We start from the raw sequence: 20,801 nt of genomic DNA, 5'->3' as shown, positions 1-20,801 counted from the left end.
AAAATGCTCATACTAATTAAACTACTTTGAAGTAACTTGAGTTTCCCTGCTGAGATCTCTAACTCCTGAACAAGACACACACAGAGTATAATGCAACCAGCCTAGCTAAGGACAACAGAACTGCAAACAATTTGGATTTTATTCGACGTCCATTGGAAAAACAACAGAAACACATGCATTTTTAGAAACTGGCTGCTGTATGGAAAGTGGTTTGCAGAGAGACCAGCTCAGAAGCTATTATGTAAATCAACTATACTCCATTAAAACATAAAAATTAAAAAGAGAGGCTATCAGAGTCATGTAAGGGCTTCCCAGGTGGCATTAGTGGTAAAAAAACAAAAACAAAAACAAAAAACAAACCTGACTGCCAATGCAAGAGACATTAAGAGACTTGGGTTTGATCCCTGGGTCAGGAATATCCCCGGAGGAGGGCATGGCAACCCACTCCGGTATTCTTGCCTGGAGAATCCCATGGACAGAGGAACCTGTGGGCTACAGTCCATAGGGTCGCAAAGAGTTGGACACAACTGAACTGACTTAGCACACCACACAGCACAGAGGCGTGTAGATGAGAGATGATCAGATCTGGCCTAGAATAGAGGTACTAGAAATGTAAGAATTGCTCTGATTTGGGTTATTTTTTGGTGTAAAACTAACATGTCCTGGTAGTGAAATGAATGTGGGTTTAAGTAAAAGAGAGAAAACAAGGTGATTCCTGAAGACTCCATTTACTTAATTTGTAATATGAGATGCAAAAGATGAGTGCAGGGGCTTTAGGAGGTCTGTGTTTTAAGTGCATGGGGGTGGTATGGAGTGTTCTTAGCTTTAGGCAGATTTTTAAGTGTCTCTAAACAGAAAAACACACTGTAAAAATTCTCACTTGAAGGAAGAAATCAAAGCTGACACTTATTAAGGGCGATGTATCAGATGCTAATGCAAAGAAGGGACAATAGGTCAACTCTTTATTAAAGCATGCTACTTACAGAGTACTTACTGTTTATATATTGCTCTAAGGAATAGATTATCTGTTTAGAAAGCACTATCTGGGCAAATAAATGCAGATTACAGAAATATAGATTTGAAATCCACATATGGCTCCCCCACCTCCTTTTAAAACAATTAGTATATGCCAATAATTGAAATGGTTGACTTTTCAAATAGAGTTATGCTATTATCAATGTACCTCTTATGTTTAAATTCCTATTAAGGTGAACTAAGTGAAATTCTATACATAGTACTCTTCTGAGAACACAGTGTTTGTATTCAGAGAAGCATTTAATTTCTCTGCACTTCAATTATATCTGATAAATAACAACTTACTGTTAACTTATGTTGTAAGATAGTATAAACAAATAACAGGAAATCAAGTATACCATTCATTAGGGTGAAATTGATTTAAGCATAAACCAAGAAATATCAAATAACAATATTTACTATAGAAATCTCAAAAGTTCATATTAAAACGGGTTGAAATTAGGAATATTACTCAGCAATAAAAAAAACTACTGATATATGCCACATGACTGAATTTCAACACTTTATGATGAATGAAAGAATCTTTATACAGAATACACACTGTGTAATTTCATTTACATGAAGTTTTAGAATAGACAGTAGTAATTTATGGTAGAAAAAATCATTATAGTGGTTCTTGGAGTCGGGGGTTGAAAGGAGTGGGGGTTGACTGACTGGGAAGAGGTATGAGGGAGCTTTCTGGGGTGACACTGATTGACAGGAGACTGGGTCATCACAAGTGTATTCATTTGTTAAAATTCATCAAGTAGTACACTTGAGACGTATATATCACTGTCTTTAAATTTGCCTCAAAAGAAAAAAAGGTGAATTCTAAACATTGAGCCCAAGTCAGTGATATGCATGCTGAAATATTTAAAGGGAAGTATACCGGTATTGAAAAGCTTCTCTGGTAGCTCAGTTGGTAAAGAATCTGCCTGCAGTGCAGGAAACCTGGGTTCGATCCCTAGGTCAGGAAGATCCACTGAAGAAGGAAATGGCAATCCACTCCAGTATTCTTGCCTGGAGAATCCTATGGATAGAGGAGCCTGGCAGGTGACAGCCCATGTGGTTGTAAGAGCTGGATACGACTCAGCAACTAAGGGCTTCCCAGGTGGCGCTAGTGGGAAAAACCTGCCTGTCAATGCAGGAGAGATGAGAGATGCAGGTTCGAATCCTAGGTCAGGAATACCCCCTGGAGGAGGAAATGGCAACCCACTCCAAGTACTCTTGCCTGGAGCATCCCATGGACAGAGGAGCCTGACCCTACTACAGCCCACAGAGTCATACAGAGTCAGACACGACTGAAGTGACTTAGCACAAACAAACAGCAACTAAACCACCACCAACACCGATATCTGCAACTTAATTTGAAATGCACAAAAAAATAAGATGAACTTTCAGATGGGTAGAGGATCAGAGAGTTGTATAAATCGGAGATAAGGCAATCACAGTAAAAATTTAATCACATAATCAAGGTGGTAGATATCAGCTGTAAAGATTCTTTCCCACCTTTCTTAAGTTTTGAAATTTTCCAAAAAATGTTGGAAAAAAACCTGGATGTACAAAGAGGACCAAAGAAAAAAACACATTTAAGTTAAATCCAGGATCCACTGACTCCTAGAATTTAATAACTGAAGTTGTAATAGTGGGAAATAGCTATGATTTCTTATTGTCTTACATGACAAAATAAATAATTTTGCTTTACTTCTACTGTTTGAAATGGAACCAAAGTTAGACAACGTGTCACAAAAATAAATTTCAAAATATAACAGATAAACTTCTTAAGGCTTTTTACTTATACATCTTTTAAACAAGTAAAAATACAAAATGCTTGACTGGAATAGACCACTGACCTATGAATACATCTGCCTGGTAAATAACTAATATATACTATAAAATGGTGTTCTCAGATCACTATATGTATGCTACCTAAAATTTCCTGTTTTTTTTTAAAAATATGACTTTTCTCCAATGATTTGTACCTTACTGCAAATAAGAGCTCTTTCCTCCAATTATATAAATACACATACTATAAATAATGACAAAAATAGAGGTACATGAAAAAGTAGAAAACCATTCCAATATTACTAAGATTGGAAACATGATCAGAGATTATTAATCCCCTCCCCCCAGAATGTCTAGATACTCTTTTCTGAACTCTTTTCCCCATGTGTAAGAACACATACATTTCTGCAAAAACAGAATGGATACTTGCATCTCTGTAACGTGCTTTTTAAAAATGAAGACCATGTAGTGAGATTTTGCCATATCGATAGGGCGATGGATACATATTGCTTAGACTGCTTTCTAAATTAAGTAAGCACAGCAATCTGAGTTCCATCCACAGTATACAATAGCAGTTGTCAAGGCTTGGTATTATTTTTAATCTCACCAATTTAACATATACTATAAAATTGTCTTATTTAATAATGCATCTCTTTGATTCCTGGTGAACTTGAACATTCTTTTAAAGCTGTAATGGCCATCTACCTTTTTTGGGTGTATGTGTGCAAATTTTCTATTCATTTTTCTTTGACCACGTAACTAACATCCAGATTTTCCTGGTAAGTTATTTTGCCGTTACTGCCGTAACCAGAAACTCCTCTTGAGTACCTGTCCCTCTGCTCACACTCACGAGCACGTTTTAGCTCCTCACTAGCTAGTCTCATGTCTCCAACCTGTGTATTAAAACATGTACACCCAGTAGGATAAATATTTATCAACCAATATTCTGGCGGTGGTGTAGCAGACCTCACTGTTTATTCCTGAGTTTCATGAATAGTGAAGTATGATGCTGGTTGTTGATTTCAGATATATATTTTTCTACATGTTAAGTATCTAATGTTAGTTTTCTAAGTATTACTTTCTCTTTCTGGTATTTTCAATCAGACACACAGGCCTACTAAGTAAGAGGCTATGTGATCATCATACATTATTCCTCCATTATACTATTTCTCCAGAAGTTTGTAATAGGAAAGAGTCTTTGGGGAAAGCAAAGGCAGCTTAATTTCTGTCTTGGTATTATTATAACCATTGAAAAATGTATCCTAACTGCCAGGAGCCATTATGGGATGTCCTGGCCGTGACGAGGTCATGAAGAAAATACCGCGCAGGCAAGGCCATCTGGGACCCCATCCATGACGAGGTCACAAGGAAAAAACCTGACAGGCAAGGCCATCTAGGATAAGGGACCCTCCAGGTTGGCCTCGGCCTCTACCCCACCCTGTATCCTCCCCGCTTTTTCTGCTGTTGTTCTTGTTTGCCCTGTTGCAGATTCTTGTGTTGCCTGCCAAGAGCTCTCCTGCTCCTCTTTCACTGAATGAGGACCAACTTAAAACCCTAATTAATAAATCTCCTGGATGCTGCTACCCTATGAAGGGGCCAGGGATGAAGGAAATACTTCAATTCAAACCCTTTTGCTGGCACTCTGGCTTGTTTGATAAATGTGTGCTCCCATTGCAAAAAATGCTCATGATTGTTCTAAACATCCTAAGCACAGTATGCTAACAAAAGACACCATTAAGCATAGGTCCCTCCGCAGGGTGAGAAAAGCTCCACAAATAAAATAGCCACAAATGTGCCTAATAAAAAACACTTTAGATAGAGATTAGCTGGTGACTTCTTGCAGGTAATTAACTTTTAGACTAAGAGCCTGTTTTGTGCCATATCTGCTGTTTTTGCAATCCTTTGCATTTCTGTTCTGTAAGAATGTAATCCTATCTAGTTCCCATGGAGATGACACCTAATAGAAAGAAAATAGATTAACTAAAAAAAAAGACAGGGTCGGCTACTGACGTTGCTTAAAGTTATACCAGGTGCAAGCCATAAATTGTCAACAGGCCTGAAAGCCAAAAGATATTATACATAGAGATTAACCATAAAAACGGCCCTAATAGGCACAGAGCCCTTTGGGGGGTGAGGAAGCCCTATTAGAGAATACAAAAAATATTGTTTTAAAAGTGGTTATTAGATCAACGTTTGATTGATGTTAATGTGCTGAGGTTGTGCAGTGGAAACTATTGTTAATATAGTTGGAGATCTAGAAAAATAAGAGTTTAGCCCTAGTGTAAAAACAATAAGATAATTGTTAATTTTAACCAGGAGTGCTAAACAGGGGCTCCCTCACCAGAGCCGCAGAGTCTTTGTGTGCTAAACTTTTTAGATAAATTTAGCTGAGAACTTCTGCAAAAAGACTGACTTTATGTTAACAGAATTGTATTTCTATTATGTTGCAACCTGCTGTATCATGAGACTTCCACTTTTCTGTTTTCTGCTAAGCTCGAGGCCAGAAGATAACGTACAAAAAATCTATGGGAAAAGATTCTCATAAACAAAAATATACAGAGAACACCTGGTTTTGTGAAGGACAAGCTGATGTAATGTTAAACTAAGTCTGTATGCTTATCTGCCCCTTAGAAATGTACCAACTTAGGGTATAAAGGCTATGGTGAAAAACAAAGCAACTGCCAGACTGCCGCATATCCTGGTCTGGTCTGGTCTCTCTCTCTCTCTCTCTCATTCGCCGACACCATTCACCCTGAGGGTTCCCCTGGATCCTCCTGGGGCTGGACCCCGGCACCTGACTTTTTTTTTTTTTAGTTCTGAGTCAACAATTTTATATTCTCCAAGGAAAAAAAGCTTTAGTATCTTTTAAACTATAGTAACAATAATGTCATAAAAGTAAAACCAATTTCCCAAGGTATTAAAATATATGCCATGTCAGAAAATAATTATTTATGGAAGAAAGTAATTTCAGCTTTGATGGAGCTAACCTATAACAGTCTGTATATAAAATATACTTTGAAATTTAGATCTAATAGGTAAGATTTTTCAGTGTTTCCAGTAGTCAGGTATGGATGTGAGAGTAGGACTATAAGAAAGCTGACCACTGAAGAATTGATGCTTTTGAACTGTGGTGTTAGAGAAGACCCCTGAGAGTCCCTTGGACTGCAAGGAGATCCAACCAGTCCATCCTAAAGGAGATCAGTCCTGACTATTCATTGGAAGGACTGATGCTAAAGCTGAAGCTCCTATACTTTGGCCACCTGATGCGAAGAACTGACTCACTGGAAAAGACCCTGATGCCAGGAAAGATTGAAGGAGGGAGGAGAAGCGGACAACGGGGCATGAGATAGTTGGATGGCATCAGCGACTTGATGGACATGAGTTTGAGCAAGCTCCAGGAGTTGGTGATGGACAGGGAAGCCTGGCGTGCTGCAATCCATGGGGTTGCAAAGAGTTGGACATGACTGAGCGACTGAACTGAACTGAGGTAAGATTATGGCTTCTAGATAAATAAGCTTCTTTGGATTCAGCCAGAATTCTTTTCCAGGGCAAGCACATACCTTTCCAAATACTCTGATATAAAAGAGCAAGAGTTTGGAAAAACTAGGCTCTTTTCTTAAGAAAGAAGCTACTACCACTTTCTAATATAAAGTATACCACAAAGCATTTCTTCAAATTCCAAGATGGTGTAACTTTTCAGTAATTCACTTTGTAACTCAGAAACTGAATGATCAGGGACTTTTGTCATAGCTGGCAAACCAGTAAAACCTGTATGTAAGTTTTAGTAGGCCTGAAAATTAAAATCATTAGACACAGTGTAACTTTAAGGCATGCAGACTGATTTCATAAATTGCTGTAGAGAGTAAGAGTATTCTTATTTATATACATTAAATCTTTTAGTACTGATGACAGAATGTACTTTAACAGTAGCTAAAAAAATTAGTTTCAGACTCTTGAAAAGCTATCTTTTATAGAAATTACCTATCAATAGCATTGTAAAAGAAAAATGTATCAGAAAAATTGATCAGCTCCTGACTGGTAAAGAGCATTGGTTAATTCAGTGAACATTCAATGAACAACTACTGTGTACCAGGTTAATAACAGGAAAATACAATAAAGAATTAAAGAATACTTTTTAAAGGCTATAGATATAACTGATTCTGAAGAATAGACTTAAAATTTCTGAATACTTCTCTCTATACTGTTTAAATTTTTTTACAATTAATGCTTTTTGTAATATGGGCATTTTATAATTAAAAAGTCATTAAAGTACCCAATTACAATGAATGGATTTGAAGAAAAATAATGTCAAGCAGTTATCTTTAAATTTCAATTTGCTTAGTAAAGATAATTTACTCAACTGCACCAGTGTCATGGGTTAGGGTTAAAGCAAAGAAAGAAGTATATAGTTTATAAATTCAGTAAATAGATAACAAATTTACCTTAAAAATAATTATATCTAAATTTGAGGTCATGCATAAACATTTTAGTATATTATCCACTTAAATTAAAAAATGGATCTTAGAAACTTGTCAATGGCAAAATTCACATTTAGATTTCCTGATCTTCAGTTCTTCTCTAACATGGGGACTCATTTCACTGGCCCCTATATTCAAAATATTTGAAGTTAGAGGGAATCTTAGAGACAGCTCAACACCTCATCTTGACTTATAAGAAAACAGAGCTGTGTATTCATTCAGTGCATATTTACTAACCCATGGTGTGGAGGAGAAAGGTAAAAATTCAGTAAGACTTGGCTCTAGCCTTAAGTAAGCTTACAAACCACTGGAATTTAGTCATGTACACAGATAATAATGATACAATTAGACTATGTTAAAGGTTAAGCAAATTAACCTTTATGAGAAGCTTGCGGTATAATTGAAGTCTCCCAGTTTCTAGTTCACTGTCTTTTCTTTGTCACAAGATTCCACTGAATTAAACATCAAATTAAAAGACTTACACTTTGGAACAGGCGAACACTGAAACTTTACTGACAAATTATTCACTAAAGTTAAAATTTCTATAAAGCTGGATGACTTGACCATATGAACAGTTTGTCAGGTAAAGAGGAGGGTTATTATTAACAGCATTACCTATTATTATATTTAACACTTTCTGACCACTTATTCTGTGCCAGATATTTTTCACAGATAAATAGAAGCTGTTACCTTATGTATTTTACAGTAAAGGATAAAGAGACTATCCCAGACTCACGCAACTGGGAAGGAGCAGAGTAGAAATATGAACTCAAGCCCTCGGATGCCAAAGCCTGAGCTCTAAACCATTAGTTTCCTTGAGCAACGTGTAAAAGCATGCAGGTTCAGATCTCCTAGATCTGAACTAAGCTAAGTTGGGCTTGATACCGTGAATGACCTCAGGAAGGTCAACCTGGACTCAACTTTCCTTAGGCTACAGAGGGAAAAGCTAATTTCACAAGGAATATTCCAAACTTACATATTTAAAGAATCCCAATACCTAAAGATCATCTCTTTAACATACCATCAACATTTATTCAAAGGCTTTTTTGTCAGGCACAATATTAGGCACTGGTGACAAAAAGATAAATAAAATATGGTCTCTTTTTCTATATCCATGCTAAATACATATTTATGAACTGCCTACTTTAGGCACTTGTGCCAGGTGTGAAAGAAGACAAAGATATATGAGACAGGAACCCCAACAAACACCTTTAAAAAAATCTAGTCAGCGAAAACATCAACATACAAAAATAAAAGCAACACTATCACAGTCACAAGTTTCATATAATTAATTTCCATAAGAGAGAGACAAAAAAAACAACAACAAAAAACCACAAGTTCAGAGGGTTTAGAGACTACTTTGAGTAAGGAACATAAACTGGACCTTCCCTTAAAGATAAACAGAATCTGGAAAGAAGAAAAGAATGATGGAGGAAAAGAATATGAAGAGAAGGAAAAATAATATGGACAAGAGCACTGAGACAAGAATATATATAAAACAAGTTCAAGGAACACTAAGGAAACAATGTGAGTACAAGAAAGGTCTGTATATGACAACGTGGATGGAAAACACAGGAAGAAACAAAATTATAGGGAGAACTTTATGACGCATATTTATAATAAAATATTTCAAAGTCATTTTTATCATATACTGTGCAAAAATGGGAAAAATTAAATTCCTAAACAGATTTGTAAATTCTTTTTTCTGCAATATATAATTCTGCTAATAAAAAAAAGAGTTCAAAAAAATTGTCTTGGATGAGAGTGATTTTAAACGGTGTTAGCTAGAGTGACATGACCAAACTGCTTTTAAAATCAATTAAGGAGGGAGGAACTGATTAAAGGCACAGGAACCAGTGATAAGGCTAAAACTGAGGGTCCAGATGTGAGCTGAAGGCCTGAACTAAGGCAGCACACAAGCACAGAGCAGATGGACAGTTAGAAAGAACACAGAAAATAGGATGAGCAATATTGGCCACCTAGTCAGGATCGGCTGGTTTCAAAAACAAATGAACATCATTTCTGACTGCTGAGGAAATCTGGAAGGTTACACTCATGATGGCAACCACGGTCCCCTCCCAGAGGCTTAGTCATCTTCCATGACTAGACCAGAAACTGAGATGTAACCATGCAGCAAAGCTGCGGGACTGAAAAAAAGGAGGACATACTAACCCAACCTTAGTGGATTTCCGTAGCTGAATTTCATTCAGCAGATTATTCTCCTTTGTCTTGGTGTGGTGCTACAGTTTATCATTTTATTTGTTAAATGATCAATATTATTCTACCCGACCTGCCCTCTGCATTAAAATGACTGGCTACTCTGAGTCAGTAAGATATACTCTGAATGGGTCACTAAGATACTTTGCCTGATCACATACTAAAATGATTTGAGAACATTTGCTTAACTGTGCTTTAAAATTGACAAAACAGTAGTTGTGGTGCAATGGAAAGAATGAAAACTTGGAAGCTGATGATCTGGTTTGGAATCCCAGTCTTGTCACTTAAGAACTTAAGACATGATACGTAGTAATATACAAAAGGGCATACAAATAAAAGGTAAGCCCGTCTTCAACCAGCCATCACCCTATGGGTCATCAATCATTGCTTAGACTCTTCTGTATGTATCCCTTTAGAAATACGCTAGGCATAGACCAATCTCTCCCTTTTTGTATGTCAGTGGAAACAATTCACAAATATTGCCTGCATCCTAACTTTTTCAACTTATATTCTATATCATTCCACTTCAGCACATGTAGATCATTCTGTTTTAATTAACCAATCCCCCACTGTTGGACATTCAGGTTGTTTTCAATCTTTGATACCTTTACTCGAATGTAGAAGATACAAAAAAAGTCTAGGTTCAATAATTTGGATGCAAACGAGCTGGTCTATAATAAAATATGGAATGGAACTGGATACTAAGGAATATGCATTTTTAAAATGTGCTTGATACCACCAAATTGCTCTCAAAAGAGTGTCCTACCAAGAGTATATAAGTATACATTTTACTTTCCAATCTTGGTATCATATATATTTTGATCAAAACTACACTCAGGAGACAACATTGTTTACAGAAAAAAAAAACCAACCTGTTAGGAAGAGTTCAGCGAGACTGTAGACTCAAAACCCACCTATCAATACAAGCTATCTATTTGTTACAGACATCTTATTAGAAGGTTTAGGAGGCAAAAATCAGTATCCTTACTACTGTAACTTACCACAATGCAAATAAGAAACATTAAGAACATAATAAAATATGACTAAGAGATTTTGGTGATACATTCGTTACTCTCATCATCTCATCTTATACTCTTTGGACATTTCTCCTTACTCATACATCCATTCTCCATGCCCCCTACCCACCAACACACACACACACACACACACACACACACACACACGCTTTATTCCTTACAAAGATTGTAAAGAATGCCTATAATCAGGAACTACTCTTGAATAAAAAAATTAGAAGCTTTTAAGGCTGCTGCTACATACAGCTCCAATGGTGATTCTATTTCTGCACATATATACAGAATATTTACAAGACTCCCCATACAGTGCAATGTGCAGTGCAATGCACTGTAATACTTCTTATTACAGTGCAATAAGAAGCTATCGGTATAGTTCTGTCCGCTTGAAACATGTCAAATGTATCCTAAAAGAGATCCTTGTCAAAATTATAGTAAGAATTATCAACTGAGTCTCAAAATTTCCCTTCCAAATAAAACTACCTTCAAGGTAAAATAGCAATAGGAGACTGAGAACAGAGAAACTGGTACATAGGCACCAATAATTTGTGAGCAAAGAATGACATTTTTTGCTGCTGTCTTGTGCAAATTTAATTAATAGATGATACAAGACAGATATTCAATATAAGGCAACAAAAAAGGCAAAAACATGTACCAAACACACATGCAGAAATAACTTAACGATGCAGAATATATTCTTTGCATTCATATACCAGAGGGGAAATGGTATTGGTATTTCACGTCACCAGAAACACCAAACTCGGTTTACACGGCACAGTTACAGGATTTGGTGTCAATTAATGGCAGAACACTGGAGCTGTAATTCCCATTACAAATGTTTCTTGTTTTGCTAGCATTTATTACATGCAAAATTTGACAAAAATACCTTAAATTGACTCAAAAATGAAAAGTGCAAAGGACACCACCACATAGCCACCACCTGATATGAACAACTGCTAACATTTTGGAAAATTTAAAAAGAAATACCTTAAAGCTCATGTCCCCAGTATTTCCTTCCTCAAGGGCAATCACAATAATGGATTCAGTGTAACCCTAGTTGATGTTTTTTAAACCTGTAGCACATGTGAAAGTGAAAGTGAAGTCGCTCAGTTGTGTCTGACTCTTCGCAACCCATGGACTGCAGCCTACCAGGCTCCTCCGTCCATGGGATTTCCCAGGCAAGAATACTGGAGTGGGCCGCCACTGCCTTCTCCAGATCAATCCTGAACTAATCCCCCAAAAGTCAACAAAAGAGGCATCGTGTTCAAAATATGGCTAAACAGCAGAACACAATTTATTTAAGTATCAACAAGTATGTTTTTAGTATAAATAAGTTAGAAACCACATTTTATCATCAACTCTTACAGTACAGATGTGTGTGTTGTGTGTGTTTAGATAGTTACAGTATATATACATAGAAGCCAATAAAAACAACTACCCGAAGGAAAAAAAATAGGCTATTAATATTTAAGGCCCTTCTTAATTGATATCTACACTTTAGGTATAAGCAGACTGTACTTTTAGACCAAGGTAAGTGCTCTTTTTCAGTTAATCATCCTAAAACCAATGGGAGTTAAGGTAGTAGGCACAGTTAAAAGCCACCATACAAAAAAAAGTAACAAAACTTAGTTTTTGACCTAAATAGACTAAACAAAATGAAAACTGTGCCAATCCTGAATGGTGTTTTTTCCAACAAAGGTGCTTAAAAAACAAGCAAAGAAACAAAAAAGCATACAGTCTGAAGATCATCTCTAAAGTAGAAAGTGTAAATTTAGTTTTTAACACAAAAAGGTCTGTTCGCTGATTAAATACCCCTATCTTGTTTCCCTTTAAACTATGTACCCACAGTGGCTTGAAGTGTCATATTGCATTTTTATAACTACCCAAATGGAATCACTTTATTAATTGTGAGCCAGATAATGGCAAGCATGTTCCCAGATGATGTTTTAAACAAGGCAAAATATAAAATAAATATTATCTTCTCTTTACCCTCACTTTCTTTTCCTCTTCCTCATTCAGGATGAAGAGTCTAAATATGGCCAAATAAGAAAGCTACTGTTTATATTAAAATTTCACTCATACTCGAGCATCACATTAAAATTTTACTTTCTCCACAATTATCACAATCAACAATGATTTTTCTATATCCGAATGCTTACACTATTACCTGTACCACAGAAAACTATTCTATAGACTTTCACGTGTTAGTCTTGCCTCTCCATTAAGAATATAATATGCTCAAGGATATGCACTAAACTTCCTCTGGATTCCTATAATACTTAGCTGATCACATAATTTAATAAATTTACTGATCAATGTAAAATATTGAATACCAACTATATGCAAGTCACTGTCCTAGGCAATGAAAATATCTGACAAAATTTCCACAAGAATTAAAAAGTTTGAAGCTGCTGAAAGGCATGGGTACAAAATGACAGTCATATAAGACAGAAGTTTAAGAATCTATACCAATAACCTCAGATATGCAGATGATACCACCCTTATGGCAGAAAGTAAAGAAGAACTAAAGAACCTCTTGATGAAAGTGAAAGAGGAGAGTGAAAAAGTTGGCTTAAAGCTCAACATTCAGAAAACTAAGATCATGGCATCTGGCCCCATCACTTCATGAGAAATAGATGGGGAAACAGTGAAAACAGTGTCAGACTGTATTTTGGGGGCTGCAAAATCACTGCAGATGGTGATTGCAGTCATGAAATTAAAAGACACTTACTCCTTGGAAGGAAAGTTATGACCAACCTAGACAGCACATTAAAAAGCAGAGACATTACTTTGCCAACAAAGGTCCATCTAGTCAAGGCTATGGTTTTTCCAGTCGTCATGTATGAATGTGAGAGTTGGACTGTGAAGAAAGCTGAGCACAGAAGAATTGACGCTTTTGACTGTGGTGTTGGAGAAGACTCTTGAGAGTCCCTTGGACTGCAAGGAGATCCAACCAGTCCATCCTAAAGGAAATCAGTCCTGAATATTCATTGGAAGGACTGATGTTGAAGCTGAAACTCCGATATTTTGGCCACCTGATGCGAAGAACTGACTCATTTGAAAAGACCCTGATGTTGGGAAAGATTGAAGGCGGGAGGAGAAGGGGACGACAGAGGATGAGATGGTTGGGTGGCATCACCGACTCAATGGACATGAGTTTGAGCAAGCTCCAGGAGTTGGTGATGGACAGGGAGGCGTGGCGGGCTGCGGTTCATGGGGTCGCAAAGAGTCGGACACGACTGAGTGACTGAACTGAACTGAATGTGGTCCAGACAACAGTAGCAAGTCTCACTCAGCTAAAAGCAGTGAACTTAATACATTTTAGAAATATTCTCTTGATATTTTGTTAGAAGCCAGAGGAAGCACTAAACCTAATCCCAACCTAACAGGGAGGAACTACTATTTTAAGTGGAAGAGATGGGAACTTTTGGAAGATGGGAATCACAGCACAGCTGATACTAAGAGGGAAGAGAGCACAGTGAGGTAAGTACTCTTTCAGAGTTCTGAGAAAAGACAGGACAATGAAAGAGTATTTTAAAAAGGAGAAGGATGACTCAAGAAGTCTGTAGGCTCATAAGTTAAATTATTAAAGTCAATCATAAATGCCTCCTGATAAGCTGCCGTATGAACATCTAGAAGCATGATAAATACAGAATAAAAGAAATTCATCACTGAAAGGCATAAGTTATTTGACCACTTACTGTCTCTACAGAGCTGACTCATTCTAAGGAATTTTAGTCTGATTTTGATTAGACCTTGAAGACTCAGAGTAGAACAGCATTCCTCTAGATAAAATACTGTAATTTGCAATCTAACTGGAAACCAAACTGACTCAACTGGCAAAAATACAGGGGAAAATATATAATTAATGTGTGTGTATATTCAAGCAAGTAATGTTACATGCAAAAGATCAAATTAGTTCATCAAATGTACTTAGTAGAACATCACAAGGATGCTACAATTTATCAAACACTGAGACTCCGTGAGAGCTCATTTTAAATTCTTCCGCTGAAAACATCAAACTTAAAAAGCTATAGTTCTTTGATATGTTTTATAAATTTGACTTACTCTTTTAGTCAAGAAAAAGAAGATAGTATGAAGACTTCTTAAAGCATTTTATAATTACCACTGTAGTATTACCTACGTCAACAGACTCTGGGGCAAACAATTCAGTAAATCTTACAGTTAAACTGCTTTTGTGTGTGCTGAGTCGCTCAGTCCTGTCTCTCTGTGATCCCATGAACTGTAGCCTGCCAGGCTCCTCTGTCCATGGGGATTCTCCAGGCAAGAATACTGGAGTGGATTGCCATGTCCTCCTCCAGGGGATCTTCCCAAGCCAGGATCGAACCCAGGTCTCTGCATTGCAGGCGGATTCTTTACATCTGAGCCACCAGGGAAGCCTTTTAGACATCTTTAAACAAAGAAAACTACTGTTGACTATATATTTATTACTCTGAAGTTTTATGAATTTTCAAATCAGACACACATTAATCAAAAATACATAAAAACAAATAAAAATAATTTAATGTTTTAGATAATCTACACTATCAATCTTTATACTGTTTATAATAAACCAAAAACTACTCATTGAGTATTATAAAGTCATAACCCAACTAGCACCAATTAACATGGTAGAACTGAATACAGAGGACCTTTATAACCGGCAGTAGTCTGGTCCCAAAGAAAGATTCAACCTCAGAGTTTCTAAGATATAATTTGTATGATCTGAGTATTAGTCAAAATCTTCAAAACATGGTACTAACCACAGATTTACAGATTTATTTTGGCATTTATCTATTTTCTGACTGTACTAAGACATTTAAATATATTGATATTTTGACATACAATGCATTTGGATTTAAATTATACTAAAGCTTGTGCTGTAAGTGTCTGCATAATTATAGGAGGAACATTTCAGAAATATTTCTCCTTTTTATGATGCCATCATAGGCCTAAATTCAGAAACAGAAACTATAAAACTTCCAGAAGAAAATACACAAGAAAAATTTTGCAACTTTAGGATACACAACTATTTATTTAGGAAACAAAGACCATGAATCACTAAAGAAAAAACACAATTAACAGGACTTGATGAAATGAAAATCTTTTGCTCATAAGACACATTGTTAAAAAATGAAAAGGCAAATCATGCTGGGAGAAAAAACTTGGAAAACACATATTTGATGGAGGACTTGGGTTCAGAATATATAAAAGAACCACAACTCAATAAAAAGCTATTAACAGACTTTGCACAAAAGATATGTAACGGCAGTAGACACTCCCCCCCCACCCCCCCCCGCAATGCCCAAAAGCTCAAAGAAGGAGCTCAGCATTACTAGTCAAGAAATAAAAATGAAAACCACAATGAAATACCACTGTACTCTCACTAGAATGAGTTAAATAAAAAGCCTGAAAATACCAAGGGTTTGGGGGATGTATAAAAATTGAAACTCTCATACACTGGTGATGGAAATTTTAAATGATACAACCACTTTGGAAAGCCTGTTTGACAGCTTCTTACAAATTTAAATGTATACTAACTATATGAACCAGCAATTCTATTCCTAGGTATTATCCAAAAGAAATGAAAACATATGTCTCTGCAAAACGTATACAAGTATGTTCATGGCAGCTTCATTTATATGGGCCAAAAATGGGGAAAAAAATAAATGCCTAATAACTGATGAATGGAAAAACCAAAAAAGGAATGAACTACTCTTACACATAGAAACATTATTTGGATGAATTTCAAAAACATTCTACTGAGGAAATGAAGCCATACAGAAAAGACTAAATGCTCCAAACTGCATTTATATGACTTTTTATTTTTTAATTTTTTTTTAATTTTTATTAGTTGGAGGATTACTTCACAACATTTCAGTGGGTTTTGTCACACATTGACATCAATCAGCCATGGAGTTACATGTATTCCCCATCCCGATCCCCCCTCCCACCTCCCTCTCCACCCGATTCCTCTGGGTCTTCCCAGTGCACCAGGCCCGAGCACTTGTCTCATGTATCCCACCTGGGCTGGTGATCTGTTTCACTATAGATAATATACATGCTGTTCTCTCGAAACATCCTACCCTCACCTTCTCCCACAGAGTTCAAAAGTCTGTTCTGTACATCTGTGTCTCTTTTTCTGTTTTGCATATAGGGTTATCATTACCATCTTTCTAAATTCCATATATATGTGTTAGTATGCTGTAATGGTCTTTTTCTGGCTTACTTCACTCTGTATAATGGGCTCCAGTTTCATCCATCTCATTAGAACTGATTCAAATGAATTCTTTTTAACGGTTGAGTAATACTCCATGGTGTATATGTACCACAGCTTCCTTATCCATTCGTCTGCTGATGGGCATCTAGGTTGCTTCTATGTCCTGGCTATTATAAACAGTGCTGCGATGAACACTGGGGTGCACGTGTCTCTTTCAGTTCTGGTTTCCTCAGTGTGTATGCCCAGAAGTGGGATTGCTGGGTCATATGGCAGTTCTATTTATATGACATTTTTAAACAGGCAAAACTTATCTAAGGAAGTGGTTTTCACTTGGGGAATTTTGCCCTCCCCTTCCTCAGACGGTGCTGGTGACATTTCTTGATTATCACAACTTGGGGAATGGGGGCTGGGTGGTTGCTTCTGTTATGTAGTGGACACAGAGGTCAGCAACACTGTTAAACATTCTAGAATATATAGGACACTAACACAACAAAGGATTATCAGCCCCAAAATTCCAATAGTGCCTAGGCCCAGGTTGGGAAACTGTTGTCTACTGTGGTCAGTGATGGTCTTGGGATACTGAATGCAAATGAAAATGAAAGCGTTGTGGGGACAATAAAAATGTTCTATATTTTATTTGTAGTATTAATTTGTTCTCCAAAATTCACCACACTGTACACTTCAAATGGGCACATTTTATTGTATGCAATTTTACCTCAAAGTTGATGGTAAAAATTACAGCCTATCAAATAATATAAAGTTACAAAAACAGTTTAATCCAATTTTTGCTTTTAAACATATATGCATAGAAAGAACGGAAAAGGCAAGTACTATTGGTTGGATTATGGATAAGTGTGATTTTTTTTCCCCTACTGCTCATCTGTTTTGTATTCACTCGAACATACATTATATTTTGTAATAACGTACTTTTGAGTTATACCCAAAACAGGTCCAAACAAACTATGGAAGAGCACAACTGCACATGAATATTTGATTATAGCTAAATTCTGATTTATGATCACAGGACTGAAGTTATTTCAAGAAACTATAAAAATGTATAATGCAAAGGCATTTAGAAGTCAACTTTTACTTTAAAACACAGCTATATTTAGAGCCTAAATTATAACTATTTCTGTACAAAAAAGTTTTTAAGAGAAATTTTCACTATAAACAGTGATACCACACCATAATAAGTGGGTGACCATAATAAGGTAGGCTGAAAAGATTAATAAATTCTTTTAAATAAAATAATGTTATAAAGGAATAACTTATTTCATCATATCTATACAGTAGAAAAACATAGCAGATACAGTTCAGTTATGTTCAACAACAGGCCAGGGACTATACAAACTGTGAGTAATAAAAAGATGTCTCTCAAGAAGCTGACTATCTAATGGAGAGAAATGATACTGCTAATAAATCAAATAAAAAGAGTTAAAGGCTATGGTTGAGGTTTGAAAGTAGTACAATGAAAGAATCAAACAACTAAGCCTTGGTAGTGTGGGAAATTATTTACAAAGATGACAGTTGAGCTGGGTCTTGAGGAAGTAGTAAGAGCTTATCAGGTGAAAATCATTATTAGACACTTCAAAAATCTTAAACAAACAAAAGCCAACTGCCTAACAATTTTGTTACACTGCTCTTTTGTTACGTTTTATAGTCTTAAATGTCAGCAACAGAAAAACTAGTTTTGGGAAAAGGAAGATAATCCTACAATACTGAGCAAGGACGTTAAACCTGCTGAGAAAATTCCATATTCAAGAGAGAAGGCTGCTATGGATTTATCTTGATGGAAAAAGGCACTCTTTGCAGTTTAACTACATCTAACTAAGTTACATCTAAGTTAGGCAACTGTGGTGTTGGAGAAGATTCTTGAGAGTCCTTTAGACTGCAAGGAGATCCAACCAGTCCATCCTAAAGGAGATCAGTCCTGAATATTCATTGGAAGGACTGATGTTGAAGCTGAAACTCCGATACTTTGGCCACCTGATGCGAAGAACTGACTCATTGGAAAAGCCACCGATGCTGGGAAAGATTGAAGGCGGGAGGAGAAGGGGACGACAGATGATGAGATGGTTGGATGGCATCACCGACTCAATGGACATGAGTTTGAGCAAGCTCCAGGAGTTGGTGATGGACAGGGAGGCGTGGCGGGCTGCGGTTCACGGGGTCACAAAGAATCAGACAAGTGACTGAGGGACTGAACTGAACTGAAGTTAGGCAATCTCAGTCTCTGGCACCACTTAAAAGTACTGACAAAAAACCATCAGTTCGGCTACAATTTCAAATCATGTATTTTAACATGTGTGAGCAAATTTCAGTTGGCCTCACATAACACATTGAAAACCTCATACCGTTAGTAAGGGAAAATCTAAGATGCCTCTTAAGAAGGGTAGGTACTGAGACTCCAATATGCATCCTTGACAGTACGTTTTAAAGACATAAGAAATGCTAGTAAATATATGATGAATGAGGTAAACGACCAGTCTATACAGTTAACAATGATTACAACGAGGCAGAAAAGTTAATTCCTAAACTAACGAAGAGAAAAAAGCCTACAAGGTTTTGAGACCAGGAGGTAACACTGCAGAGAGAATCTGCCTACTCTGCTTAGACTTCCTAAAATTCTGGAAACCCACTTAAATTAAGGAACCGAAAGCGAATGAAACTGAGTTTATTTAAACTGAACAAATTTTATGCAGCAGAAGATGCAACTTTTGAGTAATCAACTCAACCCCAAGACAACGGGTCTTCAAGTGGATCTGGCTTCGGGCAGAGAGCACCATTTCCTATTCTTTTCTCTCTTGACTTGGAGTCAAATAATTACTGCGAATAACACAAGGAACACTGTTTCCAGGTAGTGGCGATTCAGGAGATGGGAGAGAATGGAAAAACGATTAAAGCGATAAACCAAGGTTGCAACGGAGTCTTCTGGAGTCATGTAGTAGCCAGTGAACTAGAAACTCTGGATATTTAATAGATATCGACACCAATAGTGGAACCAGGAGCTGGTGCAAGTCCCTCCAAGGGCTGGAGGCAGGCAGGGAGAGAACAGTGGCTGCCAGATCCTTTGACCTCCACCGCAAAAGATCACCGCCCGACCCCGCCCCAACCCTCTAGCTGAAATGCTCCCAGTACTCAGCACCGGCCCACAAGCACCCCCTCCCCACAATAACCCCCACAACCCCAACAGCCCAGCTGGAGGGACAGCACCGTCGTTCACTTACTGAGCTGTACCCCACCCGACGTCGTACTCGGCTCCCAACCTCCTGCGCCTCCAAGGCCGGCCGCCCCGGGGACCCCCGGCACCCTCGTCCCCGGCGGGGTCCCGCTCTGCCCCTCGAAGTTGCCAGGGTTGGATAAGTAGTCGCGCAGCCGAGGGAGCTTGCGGCCGCTCTCTAACAGCTCGGTGTGCAGCTCCAAGGCGGTCAGTAGGTACTGATCGCGCAGCAGCTGGGCCGCGATCACATCAATTGACAGGCGGGCCGGGGTCTCCCCGGGGCCCCCAGGGCCGCCGCCGCCGCCGCCTCCCCAGGGAGCCCCGCTCGGGCACTGCTCCCCAAGGCCAGGGGGTCCTGGGGCGACAGCGAGTCCGCAGAGCCCGGATCTAGGCCGCCCCCGGCACCCAGCCGAAGTCCTGCCGGCCGCTCGTCGGTCGCCGAGACCTCGTCCTCGTCCTCGTCCTAGTCCGAATCGCTGAGGAAAGGGTTCACGCCGCCCCCGCCACCTCCAGGAGCCATCGCCGCCATCTTACACTGTCAGGCGTGTGGGCGCCTCCTTGCCTGGCTCTGACAGGCCGCGGCCTGAGTCCCTGCTCGGCCTCGGCAGGCACCGCTCGCTTCCGCAGCCCCGGCCTTGCCACGTTCCGTCTCCTCACCTGGAGACCAGGCGCAGGCTCGGAAGCGAACCGTCCGGAGGCTGCAGCGGCAGCAGCAGCGACTGCCTCAGCCACGGCTGCACCAGCAGCACGGCTCTGCGGGCGTCTTCCTGGTCCCCGGTCTCGCGAGAAATGGCGCGTGCCCCGCCCCTCCCCCCGCCCCGCCTGCTCCCCACGCT

General features: G+C 38.4%; 1 pseudogene; it reads right to left on the bottom strand.

The window, feature by feature from the left end:
- Nucleotides 1-20,765, bottom strand: part of LOC133070583 (RAB11-binding protein RELCH-like) — a 77,486-nt pseudogene extending 56,721 nt beyond the window's left edge.
- Between the last annotated feature and the right edge of the window lie 36 nt (nucleotides 20,766-20,801).

Source organism: Dama dama, chromosome 15 (assembly GCF_033118175.1).
Source record: "Dama dama isolate Ldn47 chromosome 15, ASM3311817v1, whole genome shotgun sequence".
Lineage (NCBI taxonomy): Eukaryota > Metazoa > Chordata > Mammalia > Artiodactyla > Cervidae > Dama > Dama dama.
This window is presented reverse-complemented; position numbering and strand designations above follow the sequence as displayed.